A 19,450-nucleotide genomic window follows, 5' to 3' on the forward strand; every position below is an offset into this window, starting at 1 on the left:
GGGGTCTCTGCCCCGCGCCGAACTCTAGGTTTGTGGTTGGTTGCCTCACACCTTCCGGGACGACAGCTCTGTTCCACCGGCTTACCTTCACAGTTCCCAACTTTTAGACAAATTTTAAAAATACTGACACAGTTGAAGCCGCTTTTCAAGTCTGGTGTTAGGGGCCTTTTATTAAAATGGTGGAAAGTTACTGCAGAACAACGGACTTTGGGCGACCATGCCGTAGGGTATCTCTCTCAGGTGCGTGATTTACCAAACATTCTTACGGAAGTTACATTTATTATCAAAGTTATCATTGGAGCCAGGGTTGAAGGATGTAGGAGAAAAGTTATACCTAACACAAAAAGGCTTGGCCGGACTAGCTGCTGACCCACTTACCCACCTCTCCGGCCCTGTCAGGTTCTCTACGGGAGGCTCTCTTCATGTCTTGCTACCAGACACTCATTCCTGCTCTCTCTTCAAGTTTCGGCTTCAAGATTCAACTTAGGTGACACTTCCCTTCTGGCACCCAGTTATCGGAGCCGCGAAGTAGTGATCTTACTGGCTTCCCCAACATCTTCAAAGTTCTTGGAGAGCTGAAATGCTGGCCTATTGGCGTGTATGGTAAGGTGGCTAATACCAGGTTACAGTAAATAAGGAAGAAAGGAATTTAGCGCAAAAGAATCTTCATATACCTACTTCCAAATCCTTGCCTCTACAGACTGATTTTCCAGGCACTTACTTGTGAATTAGCAGGTTCCTTGCCATTGAAGTTACTCAACTGTTATTGGACGTCTTTCTTGGAAGTGAACCCTTTTTCATTGGAGACCTATTTATCTCCTTATTTGCTTCCCAGAGGGTGCAAAGAACTATTCCGGTTTCCTGGTCCACAGAGACAATCTTATTCTTTCTCTTCTGACTTCCATTCCTCAATCCCCAGCACAGTGCCTTATGTTCAGTGGGCACCAAGTGAATGATTGCAGATTCCCCTTACTAAATAAGAAGGCATCAAAGATGCCTCTCGGGGCAGAATCAGTGAAAGGTGATCGTGCTTTGGTACCCAGTGCACCTGAGACCACTGTACTCCAGGTCTTCCTCCCCACTCCCCTCTTCCTGCTTTGTTTCTGCACCTTTTCTCCTGGCACCTAGTTATGAGATCCCCAAGATAGTGATCTCCTAACTGGCTTCCTTGCTCCTCTTTTTGTATTCTCTTTAGTCCAGTGTTCTAAACTTGTACTCCCATTCTGTTGAGGCTTTTGGCTTTCTCTCCTATTTCTGGTTCACATCCACCAGTAGAAGGCATGAGTGTTTCTCTTCAGGAAACCATCAGTGCTGGATTATGCCTTGAACGTGAGGAAGTTCTCTCTCTTGGCCATGTGCCACTAGTTTTTCAAAGATAGAGACCACTGAAGGTAGCAGGAGAATAGTATCTAGTCACTTGTCAGAATTCATTTACAGGCTCTGACTGGGCAAAACAAAGGAGGAGTGAGTGCTGTTACCCTCAGTTGTGTATAGCCCTGTGCTTCTGCCAGTCAGCTGAGTTCAGAGGAGCTCCTGCTTTCCTGAGAAGGAGCTGGTAGTGGCTGGCAGAGCAAGTGAGATGTGTTTAGGCAACCAGATAGTTACGAATTTTTTTAATGCTGGAAAAACAAGAGTGTTTAAACAATAGCATCTCACTGAAGGCACAACTGTTCAAAATCTGGGAAGGATATTCAGATGACTGTATCACACTGACTACAGCACTGGTCATTTTCTGATTTGTTCTTCAAATCTGAGGAACAAGCCAGAAGCTTTGGGCACAACGTGTTTCTACCAGGATCGTTATGGAAAATAATACTTGTAATGCAAAATTGCCCTCTCTGAGGTAGTATTAGTGAGCCCTATATATGGTAGTATAATTATGGCTAAGTTACCTTCATAGTTTGTTAGTCTCTTTGCTGTTTATAAAACATATGCCAGGTTATGATATTTGGAATTTAAGGATGTGCAGGAAGTCAGGAGGAAGCTGTGTTTAGGGAGATCACATCGTTGGCTAACGATAATATTCTTTTGTGTTTCTCAATGGCAATACAAAGTTCTGGTCATTTTATTGGGAGGATGAGACTTTGTAACCCATTCTCAACCAATATTTGTCTTTTTTTCTGAAAAGATAGTGTATAATACCAATGAGTTCAAAATTTGAGTTTTGCCCAAAAATCCTATTCTTTTCTTTGCACCAATGAACCCAACAATCATTTACAAAAATCCAAAAGTTGCTCTAAATGCATTTAGATTGTACAAAAGACTGACTCCATGGACCCTGTAAGTTAATCTCAAAATAATTAAACTGAGTTCTTTTTAATTGTAAATATAAGAACTTTTTAAATTTAAATATAAATATTAGATTTACAGAAAAGTTACAAAATACAAAGAGTTCCTATATATACTTCAGCCAGTTTCCCCTAATGCTAACATCTTCTATAACCACCCATTGCACTAAGTCTAAGTTTCTGGAGAGCAAGGGAACCCTCTCGTTGCTCTACAGTCCTTTGGAGCTGTGGTACAATTCAGTGGTTAGCAGCAGGACTGTGTTCTCAGATTCCTGGCCTTAAACCTTGCCACTACTTTGTGGCCTTCAGCAAGGGATTTAACTTAACTTGAGTTTCCACTTCCTCATTCTTTTTTTTTTCTTTTGTATGTTTTCATTCTTATTTTGCAGAGGGAAAATGAAACTTGTAGTGAGGTTTAAATTTTAGAATCTTCAGAGGTGGTCTAGAGAGTGTCTGGTACAGAGTAAGCACTTAGTAAACGTTATCTGTTACAGAAATAGTGGTTTTTGGGTGGTTAAGAAACAACAAAGACTCAATGCTAGAGCAAAAGTCATTTAAGGAAATCAAACTTTTATTTATTGGCTAGAAGAGAATTAGAATTCTAAGGAAGACTATTCCATTGATGACAGAAATGTGAAACTTGGGAATAGAATTCTACAAAGCAAAGAAAATGCAGTTTTTAACTACTGAAAATCATGTGGGACAAAGGTCATGCTAATCCTCTGTATGGGTTCAATTTTAATCTATTTGTAGTTGAAGTGAGCACAGTTCTCATCACCATTTTAAGTTTAACTCACATTTAAGCAATGAATAAAGAGGAAAAATATTCTACTTTGTAAAGGTTGATTTCATAATAATCATCATAAGCACTGTAATTAGGTTTCTAAAATAAAAGGCTTATTGTGTAATAACTTTCATAACCTGTTCTTCATTTTTCAGAGACCATTCCTAGTCATTTTTTCATGTGATCCTTGAGTTAAGAAATTGTTGTAGGAATTAAATCCACATTTTGCTGAGAGGGAAGCTCAGAGGGAAGAAAAGGTATCAGGAAAGGCCTCACAGAGGAAGTAATGTTATCCCTGAAGCTTGAGAGATGTGAAGAGGGTTCCCCAGGTAGATGCAGGAGTTCCCTGAAGAGGTGCAGCCAAGTGTAGGCCATGGTGACAGAGAAAAGTGGAGTTCTCTTGGGGTACCAAATACCTCAGTATGTCTGATACTTTGAGTAAGGGGAGCAGCTTGGAGGCAGGGCTTTATATGCCAGACTAGGAGTTTGGACTTTATTCTCTGGCAGAGAGTTGCTTTGTGGCAAATGAGAGAAAAATGATCAGATTTCAGTTTAGGAAGATCACTATGGCAGTAAGTATAGAAGTTGAACTCGAAAGACCTTTAGCAAGTAGATTCAAGAGAACTGATGTTTTCTAAACCTGTTGGTCTTCAGATCTCAGGTCCCAGATGTAGTGACAATGAGCAAGAGTAGACAGCAGCTTGACACTAGCAACACAATGTTGTCTGCAACAAAAGCACAAGATTTAGGTGCAGAAACCACTGGTCCCTGCCCTGGGTTTGTCAATCTGTAAATTTCCTGGAGTGTTACCATTTGATTTCCTTTGGCTAATTTCTGTATAATGGGACTATTTGCACGGCACCAACTTTATATATGTTGATCAACATTGATGGAGTACTTCCAGCAACAAATCAGGACTTGGGAATGAAGACAAACGTGAAGATGTGGAGGGGTCAGCAGGCTGCCTAAACTATGCAGCACGGTAGATATGGAGATTTCAGAGTCTGATTCTGAGCCAAATTTATCATAATTAGTTATTTTTAAAATGTCCATGTTTTATTGTCTCCCAGGAAAGCAGCCCAAAGATTTATACAGAGATTTCAAGTTCAGTATGGTATTTTACCCAGGGTTCTCCCTTGAAATCAGATGGGAAACAAAAACCAAAATGTCCACTGGTTCTGTGTTTATTCTATTTGCAAGTGCAGAGAACTGACTTCCTGCCAGGGAGAGAACAGGGCGTGATAGGTGTGGAAATGTAAACTGAGCAGATGGGGGGCTTTGTTTTTAGTATCTTGGACAGTCTCGCCTCAGGATTTGAACTTCCTGTCCCTAAAATAGGAAACCTAAAGAAATGCACAGGGGCCCTTCCCTCCTGATTCTGACCCTGTGATTTTGTGTCAGACCACCGTGATCTTCTGAGTGACATCATAGTATTTGTTAAGAGAGAACAGTATCACTAAAATGACCACTGCCAATATTGACCAGTCACATGCCCAGGAAGTCTGTCATCTTATCTGTCGTCTTATCAACAACAAAAAACAAAAGGGGAAATAAAGGTCTGAGGAAGGGCTGGCCAGGAAAATTCTGATAATAATGGCAATGCAAGTTTGTTTGTAATTTCTCTAGGAGGCAGAAGAAAGTATTTTATACAGTAGTTTCCTTTCTGGAAAATTAACCATAAATGTAGTTTTTGCTAATGGAATTTTACTTTAAATACACTTTAGGAGTTGGCATTTAAAGGATTCTTCTGGGGAACCTCCTTGTGATCATTCTTTATGTTTCATAGAGTTGTATTTTTTAATGCTCTCCACCCATCCCAATTTTTAAAAATCAACAATCACTTGTAATTTTCTTACAAGCTAAATAAATTGGTCTTTGCTTTCTGAAACAATTTGTTTGATTGTTGTTATTTTCCTTGAGGGAAAAGCAAGTTTTGTTTGTTTGTTTGTTTGTTTGTTTTTAGTTGAACTCCTCTGCTTTCTTCTTTGTCTTCACTGTTTCCTTCCTTCCTTCCTTCCTTCCTTCCTTCCTTCCTTCCTTCCTTCCTTCCTTCCTTCCTTCCTTTCTTTCTTTTCTCTTTTTTCACTTCCTAGAATGACCAAATGATGAAAAGCCTAGGAATTTATTGACTTTAACTTTGTTATCAGGGTATAATTCTGAGAGAATGAGGAAAACCCCACCAACCCACCCTGGAGAATATTACATTAAATGGTCTCTTTGAACATAACACTTTAATGGAAAATGTCTATTTTTCTCCCAACAGTGAGAAAAATGGGAGTTGTAATGGGAGTGTAGGAAAGGAGGGGGTAATCTTGGAATCTGGGGCACCATCCCCGGGGGACAGTCTTAACTAAAGGAAAACTTTCCAGGTTGCCAAGAAGCTGCAAAGGGGATTCTGAATGCCTGGGAAGCGTGGTGGAGAAGCTGCTCAGTGTTGAAGAAAAGGAAAATGGGAAAGCAGAAATAAAGCAAACTTGGATTCCTGCACAATTTAGTTTTGGGAAGACTGAATTTTCTTAGCATATTTAATTTCAGTGATTGCCAATCATGAGGAGAAAGAGACGCCTGAATAGAGACCCATTCCGTGCAATATTTATTCATCACCTGTACAAACCAGGCACTTTGCTAAGTGCCAGTCATATGAAGCAGAACAAGATATTCTTGTCCTCAAAGAGTTTATGTGCTAAAGGAAAGACAGACTGAAAGAAAACAAATGATAAATGAAAATATATTTTCAAGTTGTGGTATGTGCAATGAAAACACAAAACCTACTCTTTTTATATTTTTTTGTTTTCTGTTCTACAGCTTGACTGCTCTGCAAAATCTGTGGTAAAACAGAGATAAGTCAGCAATGACTGCCATCTTCCTAATTTACATAACCAACTGCTGTTGGCTTAGGTCCTGCGTAAGGTAGGTCTTGTGTAAGAAATCCTGTGTATGGTGTCTAGGGATAACCTGTGACACTCTCAGAACCCTTTGCAATTCTGAAGATTCAACATTCTAAACCGCGAGGGTCTCCTCAGAGCCAAGTCTAATAATTAAGTAGGTGAGGTTGACTGCTGTCTGTAAGGTTTGATTTTAAGACCTGCTTTCTGTATGCCACTCTGAACACTGTGCCCGTCCTTGGCTACATTTCCAGAAATTGCAGGGTTGAGAATTCTAATCGACTAGTCTAAGGAGAGGAAAACAGAGAGAGGTGATTAGTGATAGAACTGAGGGGGACAAGAAAGACAGGAATAGGGAATAGACCCAGAGTCCCAGAGTAAAGCAAACAAGAAAGCTGACTGAAGCTGTTCCGTGTAGGAGAGTGAACTCACAACAGTTCCAGAGAAGTAACTAGGTAAAGAGAAGAGGCAGAGTGGGGAACAGAATTCCTGCTAAACTGAAAGGTAGAGTGGGAAGCCACTTGAGGTCCCCGTACTATGGCAGGCTGGGGGAACCATCCTAAACTTTCTTTTATACATGTGATTACTAAAGTCATTAGAAGTAAGAAGTCAGGTAGGTGACTTTGTTTTTTTATATACAAAGATAATTGTGCTATAGTTGATAGAATGTTGAGGGGCAATGTAAAATCTCTTAATGCCTTGTTCTCACATACCTACCAGTGAAAGAAGTAATAAGAGTAAATGTACTAGAGCAGTGAAGTGAAATAACTCTCTTCTTGAGCCTTTTAGTAGGCATGCATTTTTATGTCTGTCCACCAGCCTTTTGAAGGAACTCATCCTCCACCCTCGTCCCAGAGTATTCCTGGTCGGGTGTTTTGACCCAAGGATGGGTATGTGAGCCAGGCTCTGTCAGTCAGAGTATTTTATCTTCCTAGTCACCGTGATTGGCTCATGAAAGAGTGTGTAATATAAGTTGTACCCATCAGGAGTCTCTCTGGGTGTTTTACCAGCTATCCAGAAAAATGCCTTTTGTCTAGAATCACAGGTTCTAAGAATTCTAGAGGTCTGGGGCAGACAGAGTTCTTCTTGCTGCCGCATGGAGTCAACTTGAAGGTGAAGCCAAGCACAGGCAAACAATGGATAGGAAATGGGGGAAGAGAGGGCCTAACTGAACTATATCCATTCTGAGAGATCCTTGAGTGAATGAAGCTGAGTAGAAGGGCAGGTTTCTACCAGTCTCTGAGGATGGGGCACTCAGGGCTGTGACTCACTATGGAACCAGTTGTCCTTGTCGGGAGGAGCTAAGCTCTCCCAGGAAATTAATATTGTAAGGGGACTGGTGATAGCAAATAACCAGGATGGGACTGTTTGAAGCTATTTGCCTTTGGGTAACTTCAAGGTAAGTATATACCTGCCTACTCTCCTTGAAGCTTTCCTGTGTCCCCAGCTGCCTTATGTCAACCTGAATTACCCTATTTGCCTGGGAAAACTTGTGAAGAAGAAATAAGAAGACCAAGATAGCATCCAAATTCAATATAGTTAGCCTTCTTGTCTTTGTCATGCATCAGAGCTTTAGGATGTTTGAAGACAGGTCCTGTATCTCCCACTAGTGGAACTTCAGGCCTAACACAGCCCCAGAACTCAAGCATTTCAATGAAGCATTGAATGAGTGAGTCTGCTATAGCATATAGAGACAGATACCCTGAAATATTCAGCCTGAGAAATTCATTGCTTTGTATTAAAGCACTGCCTCTCCAAGCTTCCTCTTAAAAATGCAAATGCCCAGAGGAGACATGAGGTATTTCTCTGTCAACCAGCAATTCTTATTTTTGGCAGCTATAAGAACAAGGGGAACTATAAAAATTGGATTTTAGAGGACACTCCTAGTGTCATAGAAAGGGCACAAATTTATGTAACTCATTTGGAAAATAATTTGGCACTCTCTCCTAAAATTGAACATTTACGTACTTAGGACCCGACAATTAACTCACCCTGGGGGATGGACCCAAGGGAAACTCAAGCAGATATAAGGCAGGAGACATGCAAAAGAATATTCATAGCTGCACTGATCACAGTGCAAAAACCTGGAAACAACTCAGATGCCCATCAGGAGAGTGGACGGATGAATTGTGATAATAGTCGTACAACTGAATCTTATATGGCAATAAAAACAAATGAACTACACTGATTCACAACAATGTGCATAAATGCTAGCAATAAAACAAAACTTTGAAGAAAGTAAATACTCAAAATGTACACAAAACAATATGGTATAATTTTATAGAGTTGAGAATAACTAACATAAGAATATACTTGAGAGAAATACCTATCGATTTTAGAAAGTGAAGGATTTCTGGATCATGGCTATATCGTGCGGGGAAAGATGGGGAATGGGATGGGGAACCACATAGTTAGAAGAGGTGGTGTCAAGGTTGTAGCATTTGTTTTGAACAGTAGGCTTGTAGCTACTTATCACATTATTAAGAATAACAAAATAAATACACAGCTAAATGAAAATAAAACCAGAAAGCCTGGGTTCTATGGGAAACAGCCTGAGGCTGTTTTGTTTGGAAAGTGCAATCTCGAAGCAAGGATGGTGAGAGAAAAGTGAAGGGAAGCAGGGAAGGATGCAAAGCAACGCCAGGGATGCCTCAGCGTTGCTTCACAAACCGCTCTGGAGGCCAAGGCCGGTGAGTCTGCAGGTGTGTCTGTTTAGCTACACGGGAAATCTTCAGATAGAATGTTCAGAGAGACTGTGGTTTGGAGCCATCCTTGGGAGGGAGGAGGGAGAGGAAAATTGTCAGACTGGATCTCTCTAATGGGAAGGTAACTTCCCCAGGGCATCCCTCTGGGTTGCTTTTCTGGCCCCTTTTGGTGGCAGGTAGGGAAACCAGATTTCACAGCCTGCATTTTAGTTAAGTCCAGAAGTGGTGGGAGAAGCCAAAATCTCAGGGCATGTGGCTTCTTGGCACAGCTGCCCAACAGCAACATAGGAAAGATCTTGACCCTCTAGGCAAGACTCTGGTTGGTCCAGGTGGAGTAAGTTCCTAGGCTGTGGAGGCAACTAAGCCAGAGTTGGTGGCCAAGGGTCCAGGCCAGAATGGCACGCAGGGAATCTAAAAGGTGCATGAGACCTGTCTCACGTGGGCAGGGGCTTAAGGGTCAGACTCAGGTTTGAATCCCTGTGTGAATTTGGATACATTCCTTAACTTCCCTTGAACCTCATAGGGAACATGGGAATAGTGAAAACTAACTCCAAGGGTTGTTGTGAGAATGCAAAAGAAACAACGTGTATATGCAACCAGCAGAATCTTTGACACCTAAAAAGTCCTGAAAAGATGGTGTTTCCCTTGGTCCTTGATGCCATGAGGGAGCAGATCTCGCTTCATTCCTCTTCTCTTCTCCTCATCCCACCCCATCCTCTCCTGACTCTGGGCAGCCCCAGGGCTCTGGGCACCTGTGTTATAGGATGATGGAGAAAAAACAGTTTTTACCCTCTTCCCAATGTCGATAGTCCTGGTGCTGTACTTCTCTGTGCTCTTGGTTTGAAAAGCTGTTGGATATAAAGAAGCATCCCAAATAATGATGGATCCTTCAAGCAGGCAAATAATTTGCCACTCCCTTGAAATGATATTTCTCAAATATTTGTCCAGTGTTTACTTTGGTTGGGGGCAGAGCTGGCCCCTGCAGGATAGAGGCGTGCTTCACCATCAGGAAGGAGTGGGCAGGAGTCGAGCATGGGGACCAGTGGCAGATTTCCAGTTCATTTCCAGGATGAATGTCTTTATGACTTGCTACCCTGTCTACCTGTCCACCTGGTCATTTCTTTATGTGTCTAGAACCCCTCAAAGGGTGACTAGGTCAGCCCAATCTCTCAGTAGTGGATCACTTGAATTTAGGGTCCCCTTTGTTTCTGGTCATTTAATATCCATTTCCTGACTTTCCTGTCTTATACAGTGAATTGCGGCGCCTTTCATAACACCTCCATAGGTCCTTGTGTTTGAATACTTGCTAACGACTAAAATAAGCATACAATGCTCTTTTGCTGGTGAAATGTAGTATTGTGGAAGTGGAGGTTTTAATTTTGTAGGCTTAGATGAGTGACTTAAAATTTTCCTTTCTCTTTCTTGGTTTCCTTTCTAATTTGTGGGTAAAATGAAGTTATGTGGGGGCTGAAAGAAACTCTCAAAAGGGGCTCTCCTTACCATTAATGCATATTTTACAGGTGCTCCAACTCTGAGACACTCCTCCTCAGAGCATTTTCAAGGACAGAGAACATTCCTAATAGTTAAGTTGCCTCTCTTTTCTTGGAGTTAACCCTGTGACCTCCACATACATGTAAAAAATTCTGGCGGAGTGGCACTCCTGAATGCTCATTGCAAATTTCCTTTGGCCTCTCCCTCCTGGCTCGTGTCCTATGTCCACAAATCCAGTTGGCCCCAATTCTGTCTAGTGGGCAGTGGAGAAGAGGATAGGAAGTCATGTAAAGACCTCACACCACTGATCCCAGAATTACTGGAGGGATTATCTTCCACCTCTTCCTGTAATACCTCCTGGGCCCTCAAGACTGAAGCTTGGAGCTCTGCTATTGAAACTTCTTTCCTCTGGCTGGATTTTGATTATTCCTAGAAGACCAGTGCACTGGTGAACCGCTTTAACAGCAACCATCAGGGCCTGTTACAGGTGGCAAGATACATTTGGACCTTGAATCCCCCTCTCTTGCTGGCATAGCTGCTCCCTGACTTTAACTTTCAAATTAGAAATTTTTATTTATAGGAGTCATGGAAAATACTGTAGGTTAGCAAAGTCAGCAGAGGTGGGGGGGAATCAATAAAAAAAAATACCAGAAAGTGTCATGCAAAACAAAATATTTAAACAAAAGTTAAACATAAAAAACCTGAGAGCCAGGAAAAAAGGCTCCTCAAGGGAAGAAACATACATTATGATATTTTCTGCTCTCTTTTTTTTTTTTTTGCCCCGTGGTATTAGGCCCTCTTTTATGAAGGTCATTTTTTATGAAAATCAATAACTTTCATGTTAGAATGTCTCCTGAGGCAATGTGAGAGAATATGGAAGGTAAACATTTAGCAGTTGCTGAATCCAAGGAAGAGCTCATTCAGGAATGAAATGAGCCCAGCACAGGGGCCCCTTTTAATCAGTTTCCTCACTCTCTGTGTAGCTCACCCTTTGGCCTGGACTTTATTAAGGTGTGAGAGTTGAGCCTCATTTTCTTCTATTTCTAATCTTAGACAATCCACTTATTCCTTTTGTCAATTGTCAGGAGTAGTCCCAGAAAATGTTAAGAATTGGGTGTGGATAATAATTACTTATATTATATGGTTCCTTATAGTTTGCAAAGCACATTTATGTGCCTTATTGCATTTAGTCCTTCCAATTACCCTGTGAAGTAGGCATCATTATAATGTTATTATTATGATCACAATTTTGCAACTGGGAAAACTGAAGCTTAAAGAAGTGATGTGACTTGTCCAAAATCATAGAGAAAGGAAACGGCTCTAAACTCAGGTTTCCTCACCCCGAGTCCTATTGCTCTACAATTCACATTGATTCTGAAGAGATGCTACTTGCACCCCTCACTCTTACTTTATTAATGATAACAATGGTAAGGGTGGCTGAAATTTAGGGTAGTCACATGATGCCGGGTACATCTCTTTTAATCCTTGTACCAATCCCATGGTACAGACTTTAAACTCACTTTACAGTGGAGTAAACTGAGCCTCAGAGAGGTTAGTTAGGTATGCTATCCCAGGAAGCAGAGCTAGTTAAGTGATGGAGATAGGCTTTAAACCCAGGCTTGTTTGATTCCCCAGCTCTTAACCACTCCACTCTATGACCCTGCTGTGTCATTTAGTTTCTCTTTCAAGGTCTCCAGCTCCTTCCAAATGTTGGATTCAACAGAACGGAAGCACACAGGGTGCTTTCAAGGGCAAAGAACTGAAGTCCAGGCTGTGGGAGGATACGGAATGAACAGCCGGTCCTCCAGGGCTTGTTCTGGTGGGAAACATAACTGACCTGTAGAGTGGAGCTACATGTGAATGTGTTAGTCAGAAGAGGCATGGGGCCCGCTGCGGGGAGAGGAAAAATGGGGCTGATCAACCCACATGGGATATTAAGTTCCCTACTAAGGGATTTGTTATGGAACAGACGCTATCCTGAGTCATTTGCATTTAACAGGAGGATGGGATGCTTAACACCAAGACATCCCTCACTAATGACCTATGGCACAGCAGAGGTGCGCCGTCGCCAGCTGGGTGTGAAGGCAGCAGCCCGTTCTGAACAAGTCAGAAACAATTTGTCCAACCTCATGAAAGGAAACCCTTTGCAGATCTGGAGGATGTGGGAACACGCACGTGTCTGTCTTCTTCCACCATTTCCTGGGGGAGCAGTTTTTCCCCATCATGGCTCGTGGTTCTCAGCCCCAGCTGAACATTGAGATCACCTGAGGAAGGGGGACTTTTTAACACTACCTGTGCCTGGGACCCACCACCCAGGAATCTCTGGTATTGTAATCCCAGGTATCTGTAATTGTTATAAGCTCCCAGGTGATTGTGAAGCACAGAGGGTATTACTGCTCTAGAATTTCACAGTCAGAAACAGAGAACGGACACAAGCATCCAATTAAACTTTCCACCATTGTGGTGAGTTTGAAAGGGAAAGAGGTATTGTAGACCAATTTTAAAGAGAGGAAGAGAGGCACAGAGAAGAGAAGCACTTTGCCAAGGCCAGAGGGCTGGTGAGGGCAGGGATGGGGTAGGAGACAGCATCCTTTCCTTTTGGTTCTCCCACATCCTTTTTTCTGGCAGTATATTACGGTATCAGGTGTTCTGACAGCTTAGCTTTCTCCATATGTAGACGTGAGATTTCCTCTCCTTTACTGGGGCAACCTTTCCAATTAGACCTATACTCCTATTTTCATGTGTTTCCTGGTATGGAAACCAGATTTTTCTTTTGTGGTTCTTAGCTCTTTGCCAGCCTGAGAAGTAGGTCATGAGATCCCCGCATCTGCTTAGAAGGATCCAGGGACCATATTTGGTGAATTCTGGATAGAGCAGAGTATATGCATGTGCTGTGAAAACGCACTAGTGAGGGTGGAATTCAAACCTCACTTGGTCTCGGCTTTCAAGCCTGCTGAGTTTACAGCTGCTGCTGGATCTACAGCAGTTAATTCTCCTAGAACACGGAGCTAAAGCCCCGAGGAGGCCTGGCCTGGCCTGGCGAGGCCACCTGAGTTGCTGCCTGCTTAAAGGTACACTCATGTTTCTCGATTTAACTGGGGCAGTACAGCTGTTTATTTTTGACTTTTGACTTCAGGGCAGGGCTGATTTCTGTGTGTTGGCAATTCCCAGTGAGGGCAGGCGCTGAGTGACTGGAACAGGTGTTCGGGAACCCCAGTGACTATCATTTCATTTTGTTCCTCCTCCAGCCTCACAGATTATGGATGAGTTGTTATGTGACCAAGTTCTATTTTTAACTGCAAACATGGTTTTTTTCTACTAGAATCATATTCTTTAGAAACTGCATTATGCAAACTGGCTCCAGAGTTTGCCAGGAGTGCTAAACTAAACTGTGACAATTCCCAGCTGTAGTCCCTGAACCCGCAACCGTGAAGCAAAGAGCACACTTACTTGCTGCAAGATAAGAGTTGCAGTTGTGTTTAATGACTGTCTGTTGCTGCCTGAGGAGGAAGCTATGTCTGGCCACTTGATCAGCTTCTCTCATCTTGTCTCCTGACTAATTCCAGAATAAATCCTGTGGGCCTTGAGGGAGGGCATTAAAAAGGCTTCTGGTGAAAATTACACTTGAAACAAGTTGTAATGAGGCGCAAGCAACGTAATTCATTGTGATGTATCTTCTCAGGCTGTGAATAGGAGAGAAGATAGCTTTGATGGAGGGCATTCAGTTGAGCAGTCGCTGTAATGTTGTGTTCCTGCTGAGCCATTCACTGTCCTGAAGTGAGCACCTTAGACAAGTCCACTGGTCGGTTCTCAGGTTTGTCCTTGGGGTGATCACAGAGAAATGTCTTTCAAGAATTGTACAGAGCCAGGATCTTTTCCTCTGACTTCTTCTGTACTTCTACCCAGAGGAGCAGAGCTAGCATTCTCTGAAGGGAGACTGTTAGTATCACTTAGGATTCTTTGGTGGCAAGCAACTGAAACCAAGGCTTTAATAAGCGTTCACCTACTTAAGAAAAAAAGGCCTTGTTAGAAAATAAGTTTCATGAGAGCAGGGGCGAGCTTGTTCACTGCTGTTTCCCCAGTAGGACAGTACCTTGAATATACAGTAGGCATAGAATAGTGAATATAGTAGGTAAGTGTTTGTGGACTAAAATAAGATATAGGGTGGATCAAAGAATTGTTAGGAAGATTGAGAACCAGTTTCAGAAAAGAATAAGAAAGAGAGCATCTCTGGAGGGATTTAGGCAGCAGGAACTAGGTCCCTGACTGTCCCACCAGGACACCACTGCTGGAAAGAATGCTTTCCAACTATTCTTACGTTTTTGAGTGTATATACTCATGCATCAGAATCCAGAGAGTGTATTAGCCAGAGTTTTCTAGAGGAAAACAGAACCAATAGGATCGATCGATCTATCTATCTATCTACCTATCCAGTGAGAGAGAGAGATTGGTTTATCATAAGGAATTGGCTCACACGATTATGGAGGCTGGCAACCCCAGTCTGCAGGGTGGACTGGCAGGTTGGAGTTGGAGACCTAGAGAGAGCTAATGTTCCAGCTCAAGGGCTTTCAGGCAAAAGAGCAATGTTGCTGATGAAGCCCAAAGGCAGTCTGCTGGAGAATTGTCTCTTACTTGGGGAGGGTCGGTCTTTTTGTTCTGTTCTATTCTATTCCGAAGGAAGCTTACCCACATACGAAGAGTGATCTGCTTTACTCCAATTGCAATGTTAATGTCACCGAAAAAGACCCTTGCAGAAACACCCAGAATAATCTTTGGCCAAATATCTGGGCACCCCATGGCCCAGTCAAGTTGAAACATAACATTACCTGCCCCAAAGAGGGCCAGGGAGAGCACAACTGGCCCATCTGGAGTCATGTGACCATCCCTCCATCCAGTACAAGGCAGGGTGTTTTGTTTGGCAATTCCAGAGACTTCTCACAAGGGGCAGAACTTATTTCCCAAAGGGGCGGTGGGAGGTGTTACCAGGAGAAAGGGGAATGGATACTGGGAGCCACAAGACAGCAGCTGGCTCTTCTGTCAGAAGAGTCTTACTTTGTCATCTCCTTCTGTGGGGGTTAACATCAAGGTTCAGCTCTCTGCTTTGACTGCCCCTTCCAAATCCTCTTCTCTGTGTGGAAGGAGAGCAGCCAGGATGAGGAAAGAAATAATTGTGTGCCTTTGGCCCCTCACCTCCAGTCATGAGTAGAGATGTCTGAGGGTGGACCATCAATTCTTCACCTTTACCCTTCGAGGCTTGTGCTCATGATTCAGAACCCAAAAGCTGGCTCACTCTGAAAAGCACCCCCACACTGTAAAGGGTGTTACCAAGATACCTCTGCTTCAGAAAAAATTAAATCTATTGCACTCTGTGTATTTTTCTTCTCCATTCCTTAACCACTAGAGGTGTCATTCACCTGTTGTGGCTGCTGCAGTGCCTTTGTAGCATTAAAAATGCACCTTTCCTCAAGATGCTTTACATCATTGATCAGAAATTGTCATGATGTACTGACATTGTTAAAACAAGATGCTGCTGTAGACCAGGAAATTGACATAATAAATATGTCTACAATGTTTACAATGTGAATGATGCCTCCTTAGATGCAGCCTCCTTGTGCAGTGTACAATCTGTCCACCTGTACGTGGCAGGCCTGACTACCAAGAAAGAAGGGGGCCACCAGAGGCCAGGGAAGCACAACTTGTTCAGTGCTCTTATGAATGGGGTGTGTGTGTGTGGGTGGGGCAAGGCAGGGATGGAAATGGGTTCCCTTTTTTGGTAATCTGATCAGTAGCTGAGCTGCTGATCAGATTCAAAACAGAACTGTGAGTCTGAGATTCCTGTAGTATGGCAAGGCCACCATACTCCCCAAAGAAACTGCCTGCAAGGAATTAGGAACCACAGCTCTCCTCTTGGGTGAATTCCTGGGAGATATGCATGGCTCAGACCAGAGCCGATGGGCTGGTCCTGCCACTCGAGGGCACACTTACTGTGACATCATCTTCAGGGATTTGTAAGCCTGACTTCCAATTAGCACATTATATAGAAGGACTGACTCACTGCAAATTCCATGGATCCATGGTGAAGTAGACAAGGTCAATAGTCTATCATGAAAACAGATAAAATAAAAATAAATAGAAACTCTAATGTTTTTTCACATAGCTCAGGGGATCATGTTGTACCCCTCCTGGGGTGGGCACAGTGGATCACTGGTGTAGAGCCAGTTACTCCCCTTTCAGCACCCATACAGACAAGGCTAATTGATTACAACCCTCCTCCTGAACTTGGAGACATCTTTGTACTCTGTATACTGTGTTGTAACAACACAGTGGTCAGGGGTTGCTAGGTGGGGGCTGGTTGGCATACTATGGCCCCAAGGCCTTATTCTGCCCACTGCCGGTTTTTATGAATAAAGTTTTATTGGGACACAGCCACACTAAATTATGTATTGTCTGTGGCTGCTTTTGTACTCCAATGGCAGAGCTGAGTAACTGCCACAGGGACCGTACTGTCCAAAAGCCTGGAATACTTATTACCTGACTCTTTACAGAAATTCAGGAAAGCCAATTCTTGCTAGGGCCAAAATTGATGACTGTGTGTAGGTAATGAAACGTGGACCTTGTGTGTGCTGTCCGTGCTCTGGAGTTAGCCTAGAGTTTGGAGAATGGCTCATTGTGCCAATGAGGCCAGGCTTTGCCTTCTTCTTCTGTGGGAACTTTATCTTTGCCAGCTTAGAAATCTAACCCCTTGGTCACAAGGACACAGAGAAGCGAGTGAGGAAGCAGCTGGTCACCTAAAGCCCATCTACTACACAGTACGGTCAGCAGTGACCTCTCCACCCTCAGCCCCTCTGCTACTTGCCTCCAAGCCGATGTGCCGATGTGTGTGCCCTTCAGCATCGGTAACACCCACAGCCCCCAGTCCTCCACCGATGCAAAGACGTTGCATGGCACCTAGGGGCCGTGAGAATCTGTGCCGAAGGGTCTGAATTTCTCAAGAGGAAATGTTTTTAAATTCTAGATTTGAGGTGGCAGTTGAGAAAGGAACTGAAATGGTTTCTCTCTCGTCCTGACAGTTTCCAGCTCTCAAAACACTCCCTTACCGCTTCCTCTTTGGCTTCAGCCATTGAAAGTAGGAAAGAGAAAAGGAAGAGAATCAGTAAGAACTGATAATGGAGGTGAAAAGGCAGGCCGAATAAGAGGGATAACTATGTTCTGTAATCTTAAAAGTGTTTATGTATACTGACATGGTTGAATTTGAACCTAAAGTCCACCCCTGTCAAGTTTGAGCAATTCTCACAAACTATTAGGTACCAGCCTGAGACCTTACATAGAGGCTAAGAAATATGCTGGGAGAGAAACTTTCTTAGGGAAGAGTGCAGCAAATGAGCTCGACCAGGTGCGACCGCTCAGTCAACGCCGAGGGTGGGCCGCTTGGAGCTGAGCAGCAGAGGACTCCGGCCCCGCCCCGCTCCTCGGCCCCGCCCCGCTCCTCGGCCCCGCCCCGCTCCTCGGCCCCGCCCCGCTCCTCGGCCCCGCCCCGCTCCTCGGCCCCGCCCCGCTCCTCGGCCCCGCCCCGCTCCTCGGCCGCCCTCCCCTAGGTCCCTCCCTCCACTAACCCCTCCCTTTCTCAGCCCCGCCCCTCCCCTCGGCCTCGTTTACCCCGCCCCCCCCTCCCCCGGCTCCGCCACGCAACCTGACCGCCTTCAATTTGGAGAGGGCAGAAGGCCAGAGAGCTGGAAGTGGTAAAAATCCGCCCCTTGAAAGCCGCCTGACTCTGCATAGTAAGACTGCTGTTTTTGTCACGTCTAATGGACTGGAACGCACAAAAAAAGGTCGATGCCCCTCTTCCCTGGGTGGACACCTGTGGCTTCAGAAGTCACATTCTCAGGAGACTCGGAACCTCAGAGACTTCCCGGGCAGCCGCTCCTCTCTGGCCCCAGGAAGCAGCAGCAAGGCCTTTTCCACAGCTTAGCAGGAGCAAAGGGCTTGGCAGAGGGTTTCCTGAAAAGAGAACCAGGGCAAGAAAAAAGAGCGCTGGACACGCTGTTTCCTGACCGGACTTGCTGTGTACTCACAAGAGTACACTGGTTAGGGTAAGACCCCACTTGGGCTATTTTCAGGCTGGGCCATACAGCTTTTTGTTGCTATGTTTTCGTACTTGTCTCTCCCTGCACCCCCTCTTGGAAATTGCCACTTTCCTGTTCCACGAGGTTCCAGTGGGCTGTTAATCAGGTGGCTCTGGCTTTCCAGCCACTGGTAGTCTTATAAGATACTGGCTCCTTCTGGGCAAAGAGCAGGCTTTCTTGCTAAAAAGCAGTGGGTTCCCCAAGCTCAGTGTTCCTGGACTGTTGTGCTCACAACTGAATGCCTGGTGTCCGCCTGGGTTATGACATCTGGCTGCTCCGTATGGCTAGGGGAGGCCCAGTGCAGAGACGCTAATGTTCACGCTGCCCTCGTGCTGCGTGCTGTGCTGTAATGAAATCCCTTCTCTGATTCATCCCCGTCGTCTTGCAGCACGCAAGAATCAGCAACGTGCTTAGCTTAAAAGTGGGGTAAAATCTAATCATGGAGAGGGTGGACGTTTGGTTTCCAGAACAAAACAGGGCTTCTCTAAATTCCTTTTTGGGGATTGATGTGGATTTAGGAGAGAAAATATTGTGCACCTCAAGTTTGCCAATTATGTAGACGACGGTCTGGCAGCTATAAATGTCAGGGTTTGATTCATACTTTATAAATGTAGCTGTGCGCTTGTTACTCAGATCCCTTCCCTCTAGGGCTTTGGCTTTGGTGTGCTGTAATCTGTAGGTAGGAACGCTGATTCAAATGCATCCCGGCTGCGTACTCTCCCTTCCCCACCCAGCCCCAGCCCCATCTGTACACAATGAAAACCACTCCCCTCCTGATTTTTTCCTGACAAGGGAAACGTGTGTGAATACAGGTGAATTTCCCCTCCTCCGTCCGAAAACAAGCTGACCAAAGTGTTAAAGTGGCTACCTCTATAGAGCTAACGTTTTTGTAACCTGGGGTCTGCATAGCCTGGGGTACAGGTCCACAGGAACTGAAACTGTCATGGCATTGGACTTGTGTCTGGATAGCTCAGCATCTGCCTCTGTGGGGACATTTGCCACATGCCCCTTCTCCCCACGCACCCAACTTGGGGGTGAATCCTCTGAGCCCATCTGATGCACTGCCTGGGTTTTGCTAGTAAATGGACCTCTATTTGATTTCCAGCAATCAGTGTGGGCTTGGGGGTGGTGGTCATTTTTACTTCTGAACTCAGGTCCTAGGCTTCATGTAATT

General features: G+C 44.2%; 1 long non-coding RNA gene across 5 annotated transcripts in view; it reads left to right on the plus strand.

Annotated features, from left to right (window-relative positions):
- Positions 1-39: 39 nt before the first annotated feature.
- Positions 40-19,450, plus strand: part of LOC116281333 (uncharacterized) — a 131,913-nt gene continuing 112,502 nt past the window's right edge. The window contains exons 1-2 of one of the 5 annotated variants that reach the window (XR_012074573.1): positions 40-240; positions 5,878-5,982. This is a non-coding gene — a long non-coding RNA (uncharacterized lncRNA). Of the gene's footprint in view, positions 241-5,877; positions 5,983-6,071; positions 6,119-7,042; positions 7,357-17,847; positions 18,244-19,450 lie in introns of those variants that run through there. The other 4 variants (XR_012074575.1, XR_012074574.1, XR_012074576.1 and 1 more) reach the window with 4 other exon arrangements.

This window comes from Vicugna pacos, chromosome 7 (assembly GCF_048564905.1).
Source record: "Vicugna pacos chromosome 7, VicPac4, whole genome shotgun sequence".
NCBI lineage: Eukaryota > Metazoa > Chordata > Mammalia > Artiodactyla > Camelidae > Vicugna > Vicugna pacos.